The sequence below is a fragment of the Lepidochelys kempii genome, chromosome 4 (assembly GCF_965140265.1).
Source record: "Lepidochelys kempii isolate rLepKem1 chromosome 4, rLepKem1.hap2, whole genome shotgun sequence".
In the NCBI taxonomy this organism is placed as follows: domain Eukaryota; kingdom Metazoa; phylum Chordata; order Testudines; family Cheloniidae; genus Lepidochelys; species Lepidochelys kempii.
This window is the reverse complement of record NC_133259.1, coordinates 74102161-74122389: the sequence shown is the minus strand read 5'-3', so window position 1 is coordinate 74122389 and position 20229 is coordinate 74102161. Positions and strand designations below refer to the sequence as shown.

General features: G+C 38.7%; 1 protein-coding gene across 2 annotated transcripts in view; it reads left to right on the top strand.

Annotated features, from left to right (window-relative positions):
• Positions 1-18401, top strand: part of VEGFC (vascular endothelial growth factor C) — a 206610-nt gene extending 188209 nt beyond the window's left edge. For both annotated transcript variants that reach the window (XR_012158640.1, XR_012158639.1), the window contains one exon: positions 11006-18401. The gene's annotated coding sequence lies outside the window, so the exon portion shown is untranslated. The remainder of the gene's footprint in view (positions 1-11005) is intronic.
• The last annotated feature ends 1828 nt before the right edge of the window (positions 18402-20229 follow it).

The following is a 20229-nucleotide window of genomic DNA, read 5'->3' as shown; positions in this document are numbered from 1 at the left end:
GTGGGGGGGCTGCACTCTCTCTCCTGCGTCCCCCAGCACCCGACCTGTCTGGTTTCCCCACCTACCATTTACTTTTGAGAGAGTGAAATTTCCACACACATTGTTCGAGATGCTGTTTACTCTCTCTACTCCAAGCTGGTGGGGGAAATCTTGGTTTTTTTCTTCTCCCCTCTCCTGAGTACTAGGAAGGAGGAGGTTCTTTTTTTTTTCTTCTTCTTCTTCCTCTCTCTCTCTCACACACACACACTTACTTAGTTGGCTCGCTCTTTAGCTATTCAACACAGCGAAAATTCTGCATTTATGGAGGATTTAATTCTTAAGGGTGATTAGATATGGAACAGGTTTGAATTAGACCCATGTGTGTATTGACTAAAAGTCAGCATCCCATGGTTGGGCAGTGGCCTATGTGAAATTAGTTGGCAATAATAGTTCAGTTCCTTTCGGATTGTTGTCTGTCTGACAAAACCCATCAGCACAATTGGCATAACAACTGGAAGTCTCAACAGAGGCTTAGGGATGAATGGTGACAGAGACTAAATTACGGTAGATATTGCTAATGCACATCAGGGTTGAGGCACTTAAATGCAGTGAAGCAACCACACTGCCTATGTTATACCTAGTAGGCTTTCTACCTGGCTTCTTTCATCAATACTTAATGTGCTTATTTTAAAAAAAATAGCATATGTTGTAAACAGCTCAGCAATTACAGAGATATGTGCTCTGGTCACCTGCGAAACTCCATCTCTCACCCTTTAAAAATTTCTTACCATACAATAAATAATTTTATAGCTGATCGATGCTGCAACAAACAGATTTTCATAACTGGCTATGAGCTAATTTTAACAAGATTAATTGAATATGCTGATCTGTTATTGTAAGCATTTATGGGGAGAAAATGGATGGCTTTGTTACAAATTGACATAACTGGATCTACTTGCATACGCTGAAAGAGATCTTCTCAGAGAGAGTGTCATTTTCAAAATATTTACAATGCCAATTGCCTCAACTTTAAAAAAAGAAAGAAAATCAGAAACCAGTGAAGATACTGGGTTTTTCCCTGTTTTGACAGTGAGAGGAATGCTGTGGGAGAAGCGAGTGAGAGCAATGTTGTGGGAGAAGCCTATAGGCATCTAAGTTAATTAGTCAAACAGTTTGGAAGCAATTATCTGACATTTCTCAAGGTGGCAGTCTGCTGTAGTCTCTCTCGTCTCTTAATAAATTAATTCTACAGTAGGTAGCATTCCAGGGGAGTGAAGACTATATTGAATGTTACTTGTGCTTGGTTACTTTTGAAAAATAAATATTGACATACAATTGTGGCTTGTAGGCATAGGCCTGTGTCCCCTGGAGAATCCAGAGGCATTGTGCCTCAGAAAGGAAGAATTTCTCTCAGAGCTTCCTGGGCTATAGAGGAGTACTATTGTTGACGGCAAGCATTTTGAATTTAGTGTGACAACTCATGCAAGCACGCACTGACCAGTGTGAGTAAGGGGATCAAAGTGTAGCCTTCAGTCTCTCTCTATCTCAGGCCCCATCTGTAAAATGTAAATAATAATTCTTTCCCACTTCAGAATTGTTGACTTCAAGGTAACTTCTTGTCATTGTAACTCCTCACTAGTGTGAGGCACAAAGTGACTTGGCCAAGGTCACAAAGCATGTAGTAGAACCAGGCACTGAAAACCTCTCTTCAGTCCCAGTCCACAGTTACCAAAGGACCATCCTTCCTCTGGTTAGTTCTGCAGGGCTGCCTACTCCTAAACTGTGATGCTAAAAACAAACAATTTAAAAGAAATAGCCAGAGCTGTGGTGTGTTGTACACAAGAAATGCACACTGGCAAATGAGCCCATTTACAAGATTTCCCTAGCTGACTGCTGTGGCCCCATAATATTTGCAATTAAATATGAAGCTGAAGTCTTCCAACATTCTCATTACATCAGCAGAAAAGTAAACAAATCAATTAAAGAACAGGACCTGCAGGAACTAAAAGCTATGTTGTTGAAACCCTAATGTAGCTCTCAGAATCAGGTCATCCTGGTGATTCTGGACAGAGTTTTGGTCAGGATGGAGTCTGAAATAAGGTGGTGAAGTGGGGGTCGGGAAATAAGATTAAGTAGAACCTCCCTCAGTACTTTACATTAAAGAAAATTGAACAGAAAAGCCCACAAAGAATTGGGTGCATTTCCTATTTGGAACACTTACTGTAGTTTCTGGAAAACCCAAAGTGCATTCTGAAATGCTTTTTTTTTTAAAATGTGTATATATATATATATATATATATATAATTGCAATGCCTTTCATCCATAATACTTGACAGTGTTTCATTAGCATGAATTAAGCTTCACAACTTCCTGATGAGGTAGGTGGTGTTTTTTATTCACAGATGATGAAACTGAGACACTGAAATGTGTTACATGACTAAGTTCACACCGGTGCATATGCACACCGCACACACACACACACACACACACACAGACCAAGAGACACACACCAAGAGACTCCTATCAGATCAGGGCCCCACTGTACAAGGTCTTACAGAAACATACAGAAGATATGTCCTCTACCCCAAATAACTTACAAATTAGAAGACAAAAGGGTGAGGGAGAGGGATACAATCAAAAGATAAAATATTTTATTTGTGATGCTGCTGCAAATTTCAGATACTTCTGTACAGTAAAGCACAGTTTAGTCTTACAAACACAGATATTTCATAAAAACAAGCCTTTGGACTAATTGTGCAATATTTAATTAGAGGATTTCAAGTTAAATATTCAGTACCAATGAGGAAAGCGAGGCAGTGACAGAACCAACTATAAACCAGAGGACAACCTGAAAACCCAAGGCAAATATCATTTTAAATCTCCAGCCCCAAAGAGTGAAAATAACCAAAGGGGCCCTTACTATCATCCTGTTTAGGCCTTCCTTATAGAGTATGAGATGTACTTTTCCTTATAGAGTATCAATTCCATGCACTAGATCTATTTTGAAGTTTCTGGAAGAATCAGTTAGAAAACAAAGTATTAAAGCCTTGAATATATATCCACATTTCAAGACTCGTACTTGGGTCTCATCCAAAACTCACTTGTTATACAAACAATACAGTAAGCTAAATTGATTTATATGGATTTTGACCCAGGCTTAACAAATGGCAGTGGTCATAGATTTTGGATAACAGCTACACATATTGTGAACTGGAATGTTAGAATTCTATTTGCTCCAGGACAGACTGAGCTCATAAGAAGGAGTAAGGCAGTTACAACTTTCTATTGCTGCCACACAGGAGTCACATTGGCTGGGTACAGGAGAGTTGACAGTTTGAAATTATACTTTCCTCTACTCCAGACATTCAAGTGGGCAAACAAAGCATAGAACTGAGGCTGCTGTAGCAGTGACGAAGATAACATGTTACTTCAACAAACAGCTGGAAACCAGTTTCTGAACAGATTGACATAGCAAGGTTTACTACTGCCTACAATAAACTATGCATAATTGTCATCTCCTGTGATGTATCAAGAGGTGCATAGAAGAGAACGCAGCAGAAAAGGAAGATTAGGATGGCTTTTATCCACAGCTGGATAGCATTGTAGACAAGATTCCTGATCATGATATGAATGCAAAGGTTGGTAACAAACATGGTCAGCAAATGAATAGATGTTGGACTACACAGCATCAGGATGCCAAATGATAATGCGGTACGGATGGTAAAGAGCTTTCTCTGAGATTCACAACTGATTATTGGGGGTACTTGGTTTCCTCACAAAGACATGCACAAGATTACAGGGAACTCACCACATGGTCAAACAAAAAAAATCAGACTAACCATATCATCATCAGTAAAATGCTGGACTGTCACTGTTAGATGTTTGAGTTTATAGAAGTGCTGAATGTGGCAGTAATCATGAACTACTAATTGGAAAGATTATTATTAAAGTCCAAGAAAAAGATGAATGCAACTGGAGCCAAATTTGAACTTGATAAGGACAGTTCTTTGAGGAAGGCATGCAAGGTGAGGATGGCCTGAAATATTCTCCAACCAATTTATGATGATGAAGAAATCTCACTACAGACTGGATGGGAAATATTCAAGGAACTGACACAACGTAGAGTGAAGAAAATTACTGGAAGACATAAGCAAACAAGGAAAATCTGGCCAAAGAACATTCCAGCAGAAGCATAAACAAGCCAAAACAGTTGGAGAAGCTGAAGAAGTAAAAACATTATGCAAAGCACTGAAAATCATAAAGATTGGACAAACAAAAGATGTGGAAAGAAGAGGTTTAACAACTAGAGGAGGCATCAAGAAAGTAAGTCATATGGAAACACAATCAAGCCAACAATGCAAGTGGTAAAAAAGGCTACTGGTGAACCGACAAATATAAAATAAGTATTGGAAATATGAAAGGAGTCTTTTGACAAAATGCTGAACCCTGCAGTTCATCCAGATGCAAGTGTTTTAGAAATGCTAGATGGACAGGGCAGCTTGCAAGGCTGAATGGATATCAGCACTGACCCACCATCAGAAGAAGAAATAGAAACTGCACTGAAGCACTTAAAAAGTGGGAAAGCTGCAGGGATAGACAATATAAGCATTGAGACGCTAAAAGCTGGCGGGACAAGTGTTATGGAAATATTAGAAAAAAATATGCAAGAAGAGGTACCAGATGATTGGCTAAAGGCAATAGTTGCACCAGTCTTAAAGAAAGGAGATCCTGCTGATCCAAACAAATAATTAGACTTATACATTTGTCAGAACTGGGGAAAATAATGATGAAAGTAGTTGTCTACAAATTAAGGCCGGTTTTAGAGGAAGTTGTAGGTGAGAAACGGTATGGCTTCACACCAGGCTAAAGTTATATTGACCAAATATTCATGCGAAAAAGCAAGAATGGGGATTAAAGATATTCACGGATTTCACTGACTTCACAAAAGCATTTGGATTCAGTTTGGTAGGAAACATGCAAAGTTGCAAAATCATATGCAGTTCCAAATAAGAGAATTGTAATTATAAAAGCTATGCAGGAAGACTGCTGCAGTGCTGTAAAAATTGGTGGAAAATTAATTAACTGTTTAAAGTCAAAGTCTGGCTTAAGACCATGTTCTTAAACTGGACATTTAGAATGTTAGATAAATTGGAGGGATATTCGATGATCTAGAGTTAAGCTCTTTCACTTCTTCGGATGACATTGTACAACTGGCAGACATGTTTGAATCAGTGATGATACTCCTTGCCACCTTGGGAAACTGGTGTAGTTGACTTGGACTTACAATAAATGCCAAGTGGTTGCATCTTGGAAAAGGGACAATAGATAAAGTATTGAAATATAGCATCAGTAAAGTCATTGAAAAATTGAATCTTATGTATATGTAGTAAACTTGACCAATGCCGATAGTTTCATCAACAGTGAGGTTAAAAGATGTGCTATGAGTGCTTTACAGAAATTGACTAATATTATAGACTGATAAGAACATTACATTTGGTACCAAAGTTAAAATTTTTCAAACAGTATCTGTCTGTGGTCTGGAAGCAGAGGCCTTAAATTAAACAAACATCAGAAGGCTGTAGACAGTAGAGATGAGAGTTCTTCAAAAGATGGCAGGTTTAAAGTGGAATGATTTAATGACAAATGAAAAAATTAGAATGAGAATAGGATGTGAAGTCAGAGTATGGGATTGGCTTTAATCAACAAGATTAGGATGGTGGAGACACTACAGAAGATAAGCCGATGATAGAATGCTAAATAAAATAATGCAAACACAACCAAAGTCAGTCTGACCTAAAGGCTGATCATCGACTTGATGGCAGGACATCATACCTGGGAATATAACCAGGCAGGGTTTAAAGAAAGAACAAACAATGGACAGGAATGAATGGTGATACTGTACTGCATGTACTGTACCCCATGTCTGCAGAGACACTCTGGGATGAAAGAGACTTGGATCTCAAAGACTGCTTCTTTGGAACAAATTATTTTAAAAATGAAATTATTATTTCCTGGATTTTAGTTTAGTTTAGAGAAACAGAGAAAAACTGATAATTCTGCAAGCCGCTATTATAAATTCATATGATTGTTTTCATCATTTCATTAATGAATAGATACAAAATCAACAGAGATCTGTTATTCTCGTTTGATTCCCTGAAGTACCTAGACACTCTGGCCCAGATTCTCTACTATGCAGAGTTTCTACTTGGCGCAGCAGAATGCCACTTGGGACAGCTCCCTGATAGGGAGATTGTTATGGCTCCCTCATTCCCACAGTAGATTTGTGCTGTGTGTTGGCTCTTGCTCTAGCATAGGTAAAAATATTTTAGGGAATACCAGCTACATGCCCTCTACCTCTACCTCCACCATACCCTTTGATTGGAGCAAGGTTGAGATCATGCAAATGTCGGCGCAGAGCCAACATACCTAACAGAGTTCCATCACACTGGAGTTCTCTCAGCCTGTCAGATCTAGACATTTTCCAGCCCTCTGCAGCATAATGTGACTAGTTTGTACTAGAGAGTCTTGCCCTCTGAACCCTGTTCTCCTCTCAAATAATATATCAGTGTAAATGAGGGGTAACTTCAATGAAGTGAGTGGAGGTACACCAGTATAAGTAAATGAGAGAAGAATACTTCATTCTTTTTTCATTATTCAATCTTCCAATTAAAGATATTACCTCATGCACTTTGTCTCTCTAATATCCTGGGACCAGGAGGGCTACAACCGAATACACACACTTACATAGTAGCTATAAATATAGTCAAAGTGCATACAACCTGTGAAAGGTGCCTTTTGTATGTCCAAACTGAAATACACATTTTTCTAAATAATGACAGACAGACAGGCAGACAGAACCACACTCACTCCTCTCTCCCACCTCCCGCCATACCACACAGATTTACTCTTCTTTCAAGATTGTATGGTTTTGGAGCTTACACAGCTTGTCTCTCTTTAACTTGATTACCATACTCAAGTGCTACCACACGTACCTGGTGCGTCAGGAAACACACACATTGGGTGTTGTCACATATCCCAAGGATGTTATTTTGAAGTGTCAACTTCCACTTTATTTTATTTTTTATTACTCTCCAGGGTTGTACTAATTTTGACAGCTGCTAAACTCATTTTCTTATGGTTTTAACTACTTTAAAAACAAAGAATCACCACAAAGGGCCAAATCCTACATTTCTGAGCCCCAAAGGTTCAAAATATCATGGCAATGTCAGGGGCTTTATTTTGTTTGTTTCCCTCCAACAAGACAGACCAAAAGAGCAAAAGGGTCCAGTAGCTGCACTGAACTGATTTCTTCTTAATTTGTTTTCTGCTACTTAGAAAACACTGTGAAAGTGGTGATTTTCATAACAGTTCATTCTGACCTGGGATATTTTTATTGCCTTCCAATAAGCTACAGGATAACTGGGTTGGTTAAATAAACCTCTTTAACAGTCACCCATTCTTCAAACCAAACGCTTTCTGAGGTACCACATGTCTAAGGCAATCTGTAACCTCTCAACCTTCACCTTTTATTAGCAGGAACTCTTCTTTATGCTAGGTTTCAGAGTAGCAGCCATGTTAGTCTGTATCCGCAAAAAGAAAAGGAGTACTTATGGCACCTTAGACACTAACAAATTTATTTGAGCATAAGCTTTTGTGAGCTACAGCTCACTTCATCGGATGCATGCAGTGGAAAATACAGTGGGGAGATTTATATACACAGAGAACATGAAACAATGGGTGTTACTATACACACTGTAACAAGAGTGATCAGGTAAGGTGAGCTATTACCAGCAGGAGAGCGGAGGGGTGGGAAGGGGAGGATGAAGGGAAACCTTTTGTAGTGATAATCAAGGTGGGCCATTTCCAACAGTTGACAAGAACGTGTGAGGAACGGGGATGGGGAGGGGGAAATAAACATGGGGGAAGTAGTTTTACTTTGTGTAATGACACATCCACTCCCAGTCTTTATGCTGTTACTTCCCCAGAGACCATATTATTCCTCGATGATCCCCAAATCTCGCCTGATCTTGGGCTTCCCAGCTACCTTGTGCATAATGAAAATTTGAAGGCTCAGAGGTGAAATTGAAATGCACAGCAGTAATTAGTGTACTATAAAAAGTTTGCCTTGCTGTGAAAGGACTGCCTACTCACCCTCCAGAACAGTGCTGCCATTGGGTAGGGTAAGCAGAACATTCCCCAAGATGACTCCTGCATGTATGTTGTGGAGGAAGGACAGACAAGACTCACTGAAAGACTGCATCTGCCCCATGATGGAAGGGAGAACTGCTCCCCCATAAAGGTAAGGGGAAAGGAAGGAGTCATGGAAAGGGATTTTCTTCTTGATTTCCACAAACTGGAAGTCATCTTTTTGCATGTGTATAACTGCTGCAAGGAACAGAACTCCTCCACCAAGGCTGTAACGAGGGTGGTATGAGAGGGGCAGCCGCCCAAGGCACACAGACGCCACAGTGGTGAAAAAAGGGGGCAGAAGGACAGAGGTAATATGCCCCCCTCAGATTTCTGCCTTCCATTTAGCACAGAGGTTTTCAAATTGCCCCCTTAGTTTGAAAACCTCTGTGCTAAATGGAACGCAGAAATCTGTGGCATACAAATATGCTTGCTAGGAGCTTGCCAGGATATGCTTGCCAGGAGCTAACACGTTTAATTACAGCTCTGTTCTCCACATCTGTACATAACAGGCAAATAGCAATTACAAAATTTCACATCCATGAAGGGAAGAGCTGGCTATTCTGTAGTCTGAAAAGTGGGGAACGAAGAAAAGTTTAAAGTTTTCATGAATGAAAAATATTGCAATTAGTTGGAAAAAAGTCAGATGCACAAACTGGCCAAACCTCTGGATGCTGCTGATTCATACACAAATAAAGCAAGCACTCACTGATGTTGGCAGTGATGCAAGAGAAATTTCTTTTAAAGGATAAAATGTTCTTGAACAGTATTTCAGTGAACTAACCTGTGTCTACATTTTAGCTGGACAAAATTTACAACATTTGGTCTTGTGAAAGTGAACAAAGTTGCAGTTCTCCATTTATGTTTGAGTTTTCAATTGTAGCCTTAGCACATTTGAGACTGCTGAAAGAGCACTGGATCTACCACTTTTGATGCTTCAGAGAGCACTAGGAGAAGAGATTTTTCTGCACCAAAAGTTCTCTCTCATGAGGATCCAAACTGGATTTTTGTCAGCTTCGCATAAAAGAATCCATAATGTGCCCTTTGCCATGCTGCAACAGAATGCACTGAAAAGGTGTAGTTCAGTATCAGCAATAATGGCTACATGCCGCTGGTATGATGTCACTATTCTATTTACATGTGGACGATTTTGTACTTGGTAAATACTATAGCAACTCGCACCATGTTTAGCACCTTTCATCCAAGGATCTTAAAGCACTTTACAAAGGTGGGTAAGTAGTATTCATTTTTACGGATGGGGAAACAGGTACAGAGGCTAAGTTACTTCCCCAAGATCACACAGAAAGTCATTTGCAAAGTCCGTCAGGGATAAAATCCACACACACACACAAATCAGGGATTAGTTAGTGCTGCTGAGAGCAGCATTAATTCATCCTCCAATTTACATAACCCTACAGAGCCACATGTCTAGATTTACACTTCAGTGACACCAATGTAACTAAGATCAAACTTGTCGCATAGAGCATAGTTGGCAGCCCAGCATCCAGTGGCAGCACATCAGGAAACAGACCTTATTTTATTTGGAGCCTGAATAGATTAGAGAGGGGAAAGTCTCTTCTTGCCTAACTGGGATTCATAGTAAATCCTGCCCCAAACCCTAGAGAACCAGCATCTTTTTACTGCTTCCACTTCCATCCATTCCACATTCCTGATAGTCTCATCAGACAAGAGGGAGGCAATGCATCATACAAGTGATGTGAAGAAAAGCTGCTGAGTTTGATTTAATTTGCTTCTCTCCACATATTTTTGTGGGGGAAGGACTGTGCACATCCCAAAGTAATTACATGCAGTAAATCCCAAAGTATCAACACTCTAGTGTTGAAGACAGAAGTATGGCAACACATATTTGGATAGAACAGTACCACCACTTACCATGTAGTTATTCCTCCCATACATACTAAGAGACAGATTTCCATTAGTTACCATGTAAGAAGTATCCTTACATGACATTTGGGCTGTTTTTTTCTGTGCTGTGAAATTAAGTGATTCGGAGGTCTCCGTTTTGGGTGCCCAACTTAAGATACCTTAGAAGTGCCTGATTTTCAGAGGGTGGGTATTCAGCACTTTCTGAAATATTAGGCCCCCTTAAGAGGTGTCTTGAATTGGCCACACAAAAATTGAGACATCCAAAATCACTAGTCATTTTGAAAGTCTTGGCCTTTGGTTTTATATAGCACTTTTCAAGGGACCAGATTCACCCAGCACAAGCATCTGCAATATGGTTCTTTGCAATTCTGTGCCTCAAACTGGTAGTCTAGTAACAGTAAGCAAGTGCAGGAACCATTATATATTCAGCCATGGCTCACACCCAAAAGTTTAAGTAACTTGGTAATAGTCTATATGTAGCTAGGTGGGAAGACGACTTCTGATAGCAGAGAGCTCTTTAATTTAGCACACAAAGATATAAGAAGATCTAATGCCTGGAAGGTGAAGCTAGACAGACTAGAAAGAAGGAACCCCCCCCCCTTTTTTTTAAAAAAAAAAAAAGCCAGTGCAGGTCATTAATCATTAGAACAACTTACCTAGGAGTGTGGTGAATTCTACATCAATTGAAGTCTTTAAATCAAAATTAGACCTCTTTAACTCAACCAAAAGTTATGGGCTTAAAGCAGGAATCACTCGTAAAAATTGTATGTCCTATTATACAGGAGACTAGATAATCATAATGGTCCTTTCTAAGCTTAAAACTCTTTGGATTTATGAACTACCTAGACCACTAGAAGCTGTTTTATTGGGGGAGGGAGTGTTAGCCAATGCAGAAGTTACCCTTTAATCTTGTCAAAAAGTGACATGGAATCTTTCATTTCTACCTGGATAGTGTCTGGAAATGAGAGGAAGGGCCTTCAGATGAACACTCTCGCAAGCACCTTCAGTAGCACAGCACTACCAGAATGTCCCTACGAAGGTACTGCTCCCTGTTGACTCCGCGCCTGCTCACAGCCTCGCTCAGTCCAGCTGGTCTCTTAGCTTACAAAGTGGAATCCTACCAACAGAGCTATACTTTACTAACAAGTATAATGTAGGAATATTTTTAGATTAATCTAATTGCATCATTAAACTAAAACCAGGGCAGCATAAAATCTGTGATCAAATACAGAGATTAAAAGATTCCTCATTAAAAAAGTAAAATTTGCAGGCACCCTCTTAGCTTATTATTTGATTCCAGGCCTAAAGCCAGGAATCAAAATGTTGAAATCGCATTACCTTATATTTTATTGAAGAAAACAACATTGCTCGCTTGAATAATCAAATGTCAATCACCAAAGCTTTTCAGCCCCTCACAGTTCTGCAAGAATTTGTCAACGACATCTGAAGAGTTGCATCATAACATCATAAAAATACTACAGTATTCTAAAAACACCACCACATCATTATTGTATAAAATGTAAATCTTTTAGATAAAAACAGTAGAATGTTCTGAAATTATTTGAACATGAAGCAGTAATTGAGATTTTTATTCGGAACCTGGACATTAAAATAATTTGTCCAATTTACATCTTCAGGTCGGATCCATCTTTGAAATCAGAACTACTTGTAACTACCTAGTCACAAGTGTCGAGATACACAATGGATTGTCAGTTGTATACAACTTTTGAAAGAACCAAAAAGTTGTACATTCTTGGACCTTTTCCACTTTAAAACTACAGTAAAAATTAAAGGATGGCTTTTCAAAATGTAATATTTTTATAGCAGATCATCATGGCAATGATAATAAATTGACGCCCAGTATTATGACTTTAGCAGCAGCAAAACATCAGAATTATAGAAATGTAGGGCTGGGAGGGACCTCAAGACGTCATCTAGTCCATCCCCTGCACTGAGGCAGGGCCAAGTATTCCCAGGCCATCCCTAACAGATAATTGTCTAACTGAAAAAAACAATAGGGTGGATTCCACAACCTCCCTAGGTAGTGCTTAATTTGTGCCAGCGCGTGCCAGGGCCGAGCCCTGGCATCTCTAGGGTTGTCAGTTCAGAGACCTGGAACCTCTGCTTGCTGCATCAGTTCTGAATGTTTAAAAAAAAAAAATTGCGTGAGCCCTGGCAACTCTTTCATCAGAAATTAAGTACTGTCCTTGGGTAACTTATGCCAGTCGTTAACTATCTTTACACTTCGAATTTTTTTTCTAATATCTAACCTAAATTTCCCATAACACAAACTAAACAGATTACGTCTTATCCTAGCCTCAGTGGATATGAAGAACAATTGATCACCATCCACCTGCAAAAATACCAACCAAAACCACCACCACAAAACACACGCTACTTTTTATTGTAATCTTTTGATCAAACTATTCTGTAAACTATAAAAAAAATTGCTCATCTCTATATTATTTTTTTGCATCAGGACAGAGGACCTGTACTGTATGTCTGAAGGGTGCCATCCTTGGCGCTCATTTTTTAACTCAAAGGATGTCTTCTAAAAGGGCTTCATTATTCCATCAAGTCTCATTTCAAGAGGAGTGTCAGCGCTCTCTGCATAAGTGAAAAAAGCTGCTTGTTCTCTCTGGCTAAAGCAGTCTGTTTTCCAGAGCAGGAAATGAAAGAAAGCTACTTTAAAGAATGATTTTTAAACCGGTGCTAACCTGAGGAAGAGAACATTCATCTTAAGGGCAATTTCCTTAACCAGTAATTTTCTGTATTCCACATGTAATCATTCAAAATTTGTTTTGAATAGAGCTTTCTCCTTATATAACTTATTTTTCTCTTATTTGATCCTTCAAAAAAATTCTAATCCTTCTGTGTATGTTGTCATGGTCTGTTTATATGGAAAGAATTGTACTATCACAAACTTACAATTGGTAATGAAGACTTCACAAGTGGATAAGAGAAGCTGATGGGGGAAATCAGCATCAATGTTTTTGATAATGAGAAACAGATGTAATCTGATAGACTGACTCAGCAGAAACAAATACAGGTGCAGTCAAGTCAGCAATTTTCTTTAAATAATAATGCATTATTATCCGATTATAAACAAGTTAACATATGCAAAGGTGGCATGACTAAAAACAACCCTAGGTTGGGACAAGCTTACGACCCTGGTGTGAAATCCTGCCTTTCCTTCTCTGTCCCCAAGCAACCTTGTAAGTCTCTGTCTCGCTGAACACTTGTGCAAATATTAGAAGAATGTAAGCTGTTAACCTTTTGCTCACTGTGCACCAGCTAACAATTCTCCAACCTGTTGAAGGAGGGAAAGAAAATGACAAGGGATCTAAAGATTACATATACACTTTCCCCTTCTTCTAAAGCAGGGCAGTTCTGAAATCAGTCAACCTCAAGTGGAACCAAGGCCTAAATAAAATCAAACTGTTCTCATTTCATGGAATAAAAGAAAAGCTAATTTGAAACAACACACACAAATCTGTTGCCAGATAACTGCTGAATAAACATGTGCACTGCTTTGTAAACAGACAAAAATGTCACGTCAGTTTTCTGTAAACAGAGTGAAGATGGACACAAGACGAAAGCAGCATCTTCCCTACCAAGGGCTTTGTTGACATTTAGTAGAGTTAATTGTAACTATTTGCTAGTTTAAAAAGTATCTTCTATTGCAGTTAGATTGCACAAACCTGAAGACACTTCACAAAAACTGGCTACAGGCTTTTCTTCTAATTTGGTGCTATCGTTTGAGAGATGAATGGCAAAAAAAAAAAAAAAAAAAGTCAAAAATGCAACTCAGTACATCTCTTAGGAAAACATTACAGGTCAAGTTCTGCCCTTTTGAAGGTCCTTGTGTGTAAATGGAACATTTTTTTTCCACCCGAAAACAGCTAAGAACTGAAATACTGATGTTTTGTGATTCACTCATCTACGTCCCCTCCCATTCAGTAAATTTTGTTTGGATTAGGAATTAAATTGGTCGGAGGGCATGTACTTGACTTATGAAGGGTGAAAAGGTTTAAGACTAGTGTTTGCTCAAAGGGACTTTTCTCCTGCACCCTTCTTTACTTAGCTTTGATGAGATTTCTCTTATGGAGAGAGGGGTGTGTTGCTATTGCTCCTATAAACTTAACATTCAGTTTAAGCAATTTCTGTTTTGATGTGGACTCTCAGACATGGTGGTCTGAAAAGAAAATGAATGACTGTATAAAGGATCAAAACTGTTCCACAGAACTAAAGACTTATTAATCAAGTCATAAATTTATTTTTATAAATCACTTAGTAGTTTGTAAAAGTTTGGTATCCCTCTGGATGAGAGATTTATAAATTATATTTCATTTTATAAATGGAAGATTAGTTTTGTGTCAAAAGGGTTCAGTTATGGTTTCTGTGGGAATTATGAGTCACATTTTGGTCTCAGTTATGCTGGTATAAATTTGAAGTAATTTCATAAAATCTGCTCTTCATTGTTTACTTTTCAATTTAACAGATGTAAGATTGATACATATTACACGGCCTGACTTTTGGTATTTCATAGTAATGGTGATCATTTTTGGTGGAGTGAATGCTTACGTTCCCTTACCATTTTAAATGATGATGCCCAAATATGCCTCTTACTCTTTTCTCGTCCCAGGGTTTTACAATCTCTGAGATTTTTACATCCCACAACGTGGGGAAGGGGGACTCAAATTAAGAAAAAACTTTGTTAAACATATTTAAAATTTTTGCACAATCCTTCTTGCTTTACTAGTGCAAACCTCTCAATGATTTCAGCAGGTTATGAAGCTCAGTAAGGAGAGCTGAATTGGAGCCTTATTTGGGGGTAATTTCATCCTCTGGTTCTCCCAGTGCATCTAGTCTCTCTTTATCCGTCTTCTAAAAGTTGTCAAGATTGTCCCAGCTCTAGAGATGTGGGTGCTATACAGCACTTCATAACTGACACATGCAAAAGGGTCTGGAAATTCAGTCATGGCCCAGATTCTGAATACAGTTCCACTAGTTGACTTCAATGAAGCCATTGAAAAATCCAGGTGACTTAAAAAGAGTTACTCAGACATACTGTCAGAATCTGACCAATAACTGAATTTTACATGTAAAATCTCTACCATCATCATAAAACCTGTGAGATGATGCCACAGGCATCTAACAGGGCACAGTGATCATAAACAACAATTTAGGGTAGCTAGTGATTATTTCCAGTTGAAATCATATAGAATATAAGTATTCAGAATTTTATTACTCAAATTGTCCAGGAACTTTAACACCCACCTCTTATTAAAAAATAAGGTGCCACTGAGTTATTAAGGATGAATATTGAGGACCTCAGTTTTACATCTGATCTAAAAGATGGCATCTAAAAAGAAATATCTACCTAGGTATTAAGTAAATAATTTCTCTCTATTTTATCATTCTCAGCCTGTAGGAGACATAGCTTGGTTATTTTATAGCTTTTTGGTTTGCTTGCTTCTTTATGCCTGGTTTGAGCACAAGGTTTGTGTCTATGTCAAGAAACTACTGAAATGAATTTTGCGTTTGCTTCTGAAAGTGGTTAGCTATGAGGACGCAGTTTTGTCTTGTAGGAGTACGTTCCATAGTCTAGGTCCAGCTCCTGTGAAAGTTCTGTTTCCTGCATTCACAAGCCTCCCCCCAGTTATCCGACAAGTTTATTGTTCCAGTGGAACACAACAACTGTCATATGAGGTCATGACTGCAGAGGAAGAAGCAATATTTCAAGTAGCTACTCCAATGCAGGACCTTGAAAATCAGGACAGAGACCTTGAACTGGACCCTCTACTTAATTGGGGAGGGGCCAGTGTAGCGTGAGGCCCAAGGTGATCATAGAAACCTATGTTTCTAAGCAGACTTTTTTTTTTTTAAACAGTTAGATCTTTCTCCTTCACGGGGGCTTCATTATCAAACATGAGTTGCAATAATCAAAGCTAGGTATCATAAATGCTTTCTCAGGACTTTGTCGGATAGGATGATGCTCACACTTCTGACCAGTTGAAGACAGAGCAGGCATATTTTGCTGCTAGGGCATTGAGCATTCCCAATCTGTGGACTAATTTAGTCAGTGGCAGAGCAAGGATTAGAACTCAAAACTTCCTAATGGCCAATTGTGTGCTCATTGATCCAATCCATAACACCTTTCACAAGGGCATCCTGTAGATGTAGAAAAAAAATATGTGGGGAGAGGACTGAGCCTTGAGGAATTCTACAGCAGAGGGCTTTGGAGTTGGAGTAACTGTTGCCCATAACTACTCTCAGGGTTTGGCCTGGGAGGAAGAACTTGAACTATTACAGGGTGTTTCTGTTCACCCCTGCAGCATCTTGGGCAATCAGGTGCTCAAAGGCATCAAATGCCAAGGAGAGGTCCAGCAAGAGGATTTTAGATGTAGTTTACTTGTCAGGGACAGCAGGAGGTCACACACCAAAGCAACAAGCTTGACTGAGAAGGATCCAGAGTGCCAGCATCTAACAGGTGTCATTTGAGAAGGTTGTTTGCTAGCTTCTCTAAGCCATTCAATTCAAGATCCACTGCAGAGATTGAGTGGGAAAATGAATGAGATTTGTGTGTGTGCAGCAAATACAAAACCTGACTGAAGTCTGGAGTATATAATTATGAAGGGAATAAACAGAAATGTTACAGTACTTTCACCTTGCATCAAATGGAAAAACTAAAGCACATCTAAAGCTAAGAAAGGTCTTTGCAGACTCTCTTTACACAGAGAACATTTATGAACAGACCAAAGTATGCAATATGGATTTTTCAAAATCATTTAAAAAAATTAGATAAATATTTGACAAAAATATATTATTCAGTACAATGGCTTAAGTCTGATTGCATGGTCCAATGTTTCTAGGCCTTTTTCTGTCTAATTAAATTTACTGTGTAGCCATAAAACTGTAAAATGTAATGTGATCTTTCATCAGTGTAAACTGATAGTATCTTTCTCATCTGAAAATAGGTGTTCATTGTTTTAATTTCCTGTAGGAAATTAATTACATTTCCTCACTTTGGCATATTACATTATGTTATGTAATAATCCAGCCCACCCAAATTATTTAAAGTTAACTATTTTTTCCTCATCCACCAAGGTGAAATCTGCTTGGAGACATGCATTAACAAATGAAAACTATACAGTAATTGGACAATTTACAACTACCTGGATAATATCCATTAAGAACCCAAATAGTGAGGGGACCAGTTCTCTCTTCCTGACATATGGAAGTTTTCTGAATAGTTATTCATTTAATGATTTCTTTTCTTTGTTTAAAACAAAAACAAATCTAAGCATCCCTATGGGAACACTAAAGATGGGCCAAAAGCACCAATCACTTGCTAGACAGTAGATCCCATAGAAAAGTTACCCATAACTAGCCACAGAATTGATCTTGCATTTCATTGCAAGGAACTGAAAACATGAAATGATTTTTTGACTATTTCTTCAGTGCCATAGGTGTACAATTTTACTTTAAAAAAAAACAATTTCAAGAGAAAGGTACCCCCCTGCTTAAGAGTGGCAATTGCTCTTGGTTGTGTGGTAGGAATGAGTCCCTGCCTGGACTACATCTCACATGTTGTACCACAATCTCCTTGCTGCACTCCACTAGGGAGTCCCATTTTACCCGCACAAAATTCTCTTTGTTACACACACTCTAAGGCACCCAATTTTACCCTAAATTTGTTGACCGTTCATTCTAGGACATCCCACCGCTACCTAGTTCCTAGGACTTAAGGCATAATCCAGTTGATTTAGGTACCCTCACTCTTTCCCAGTTCCTAGGACTCCAGGTGAAAGGCATCAAACTTTACCTGTCTGTGGGATCTGGACAAACACCCATTCCCTGTGGACTCAGGGCTTAATCTTCTGTGGGTTTATGGGGACTTTTACCAGTGAAAGAGCCTTACAAAGTAATATCCTACTTAATCTCTATTTATTTAACAATCACCAAAAAAAGAATGCACACACTAAGCATACAATGCTCACCACTCCCAATAAGACAGATGAACTTTTCCTGATGGCCAGTCAGGTTCAGGTCATCTGGGGACTCCAGCTTCTGCACAGTAATGATTGGCAAAGTGCTGAGGCCTGGGAGCTCTGATCTTGGGGCTGTGTCCTGGAGTTGGTTCCAAAGAACTTCCTTTTGGACCCTAGTTTATACAGTGAAACTTGAGTCTTGCTTAGTTGTACCTTAACCAAGCATTTTACTGAAATATTACTGAACAATTTTCTAAACCAGTCCTAACACATTGTAATAATTCTTTAACCAATCATACCCCACCTCCATTGCTGACTTACACCAACCAAAATTAGTTATGCAACAGACAGAAACAATCAAAAAACCAGACAGACCACACAGATAAACAATAGAGAAGTGGGGACCATAAAGACATAACCATAAAGAAGTAGGGATTTCACAACTACAACTATTGATAAGTGATTTCTTGCCAGACAGAATGCTATCAAACAAAGTTTTCCTTAACCATCTTAAGATCTGTTTCTTTATCTGGTAATGGTGGGTACTATTAGGACACGATCGCTTTTTAACAGCCAAATATTACATTATTATAATGTAATTTAGATGAATGTGAGGATGTGACTTCCTGCTTCTTTGCTCATGGCTGCTGCTCTTCTAATATGGCTGCAGAAAAAAGTCCTCAGGCCTTACAATATGGATACAGGAAATGGCCTTATCCTTACACCATGACCATGCTGCATCAAGGTCCTGCCAGGGATTCTGGCCCAGATGAGAAACTGGAACTCAGGAAACATTGCAGCAGTTCAGTAGACATAGAATAATGTTGAACTGATTCAAAACAAAAACATTGTTTCAGAATGCTGAAGCAAAATATTCAAAAAAATTCCCATGTTAGAAATTATTAAAACGTTTTGCTCTGCAAAAAGTTGTGCTATTCTGTTTGGGGTTTTTGTTTGTTTGTTTTTCCGGTCTCAAATTCAGGATTAAAAACAAAATGTTGAAATATCACTCTTCCCCTGGGCTGGAAATTCTTTTTTTAAAATAATATCCACCAAATAGTAGCCTATTTTAATATGCTTTTGAGGATCCACACTGTTCATTTCCAATGTTCTTATATTAGGAATTTAAGAGAACAAGCAACAGCTCAAACTGCAAATTATTTTAAAATTGTTAATGTTTAAGGAAGAAATTTACAATTTAGGGCTTGTCTACACAAAAACTAGAAGGAACTAGCTAAACTCATAATTTACACCTTATTTATTTATATTGATTCAGTCTGTTTGTGGATGTATATTTTGGATTCAGTGTGTCCTACTGTGATTAAACTTAAATTGATAAAAATCAACTTTGCATTTTTTGCAGTTTTTCAACAGACAAGTGATAAGGGCTTCCAGCTGTTACAGATAATAGAATGGGACCACTGTGAATATACTCTATTATTTATAATGTAAACAAGTCTCACACTGGACTCTGTGCAATATTTCAGCGGTATCTTCAGAGAGCCCCGCAATGATTTTTTTCTTTGAGGGGCCCCATCTACTATTCACTGTTAGTAAAAAGCACAGATAATTTCCCTACATTTTATTTTAAAATGGGCCTAAATAGGTACTTTAACCAGACTTTGAGGAGGCTGTGAAAAGGAGTTGTATAATCCATCATCTGCAAAGGGGTGTAATAGGGGTGCTGGACTCCCCCTCTCTTCATTCGGCCATTCCAGCCCCTCCCCTCTACCTCCATACCTATGTCATCTCTCCAAGAAGGGATTGGCTACTGGGTCTGTGTGCTGTGCATAGTGCTGTACAGGGGAACTGTCTGTCTGTTCTAGGGTTAGTCAATGTGATCTATGCTGCTGGCCAGCCTTTGCCAAAATAAGAACTGAATATGAATATTGTAGTCTTTCTGCCAAGACTTCACTGACAACACAAACTGGTGATTTTCAAAAATGCACATCTTAGCCAAACCAGAACAGAATTTCATGGGAGAACGAAAAGGCACTTTTTTAGTCCCTTAAGCAAATAATGGATGTCTCAGAAAGGGTGCAAATATATTTTGTAACTGAAAAAGTGTTAGGCAACCTGTAACAACATTACCAACGAACTATTCTCCCGTGATGAGAAAGAAAAAGATATTCACTTTTGTTGTACTTTCTCAGTTTTGTCCCCAATGACAGCATTTCCAGTT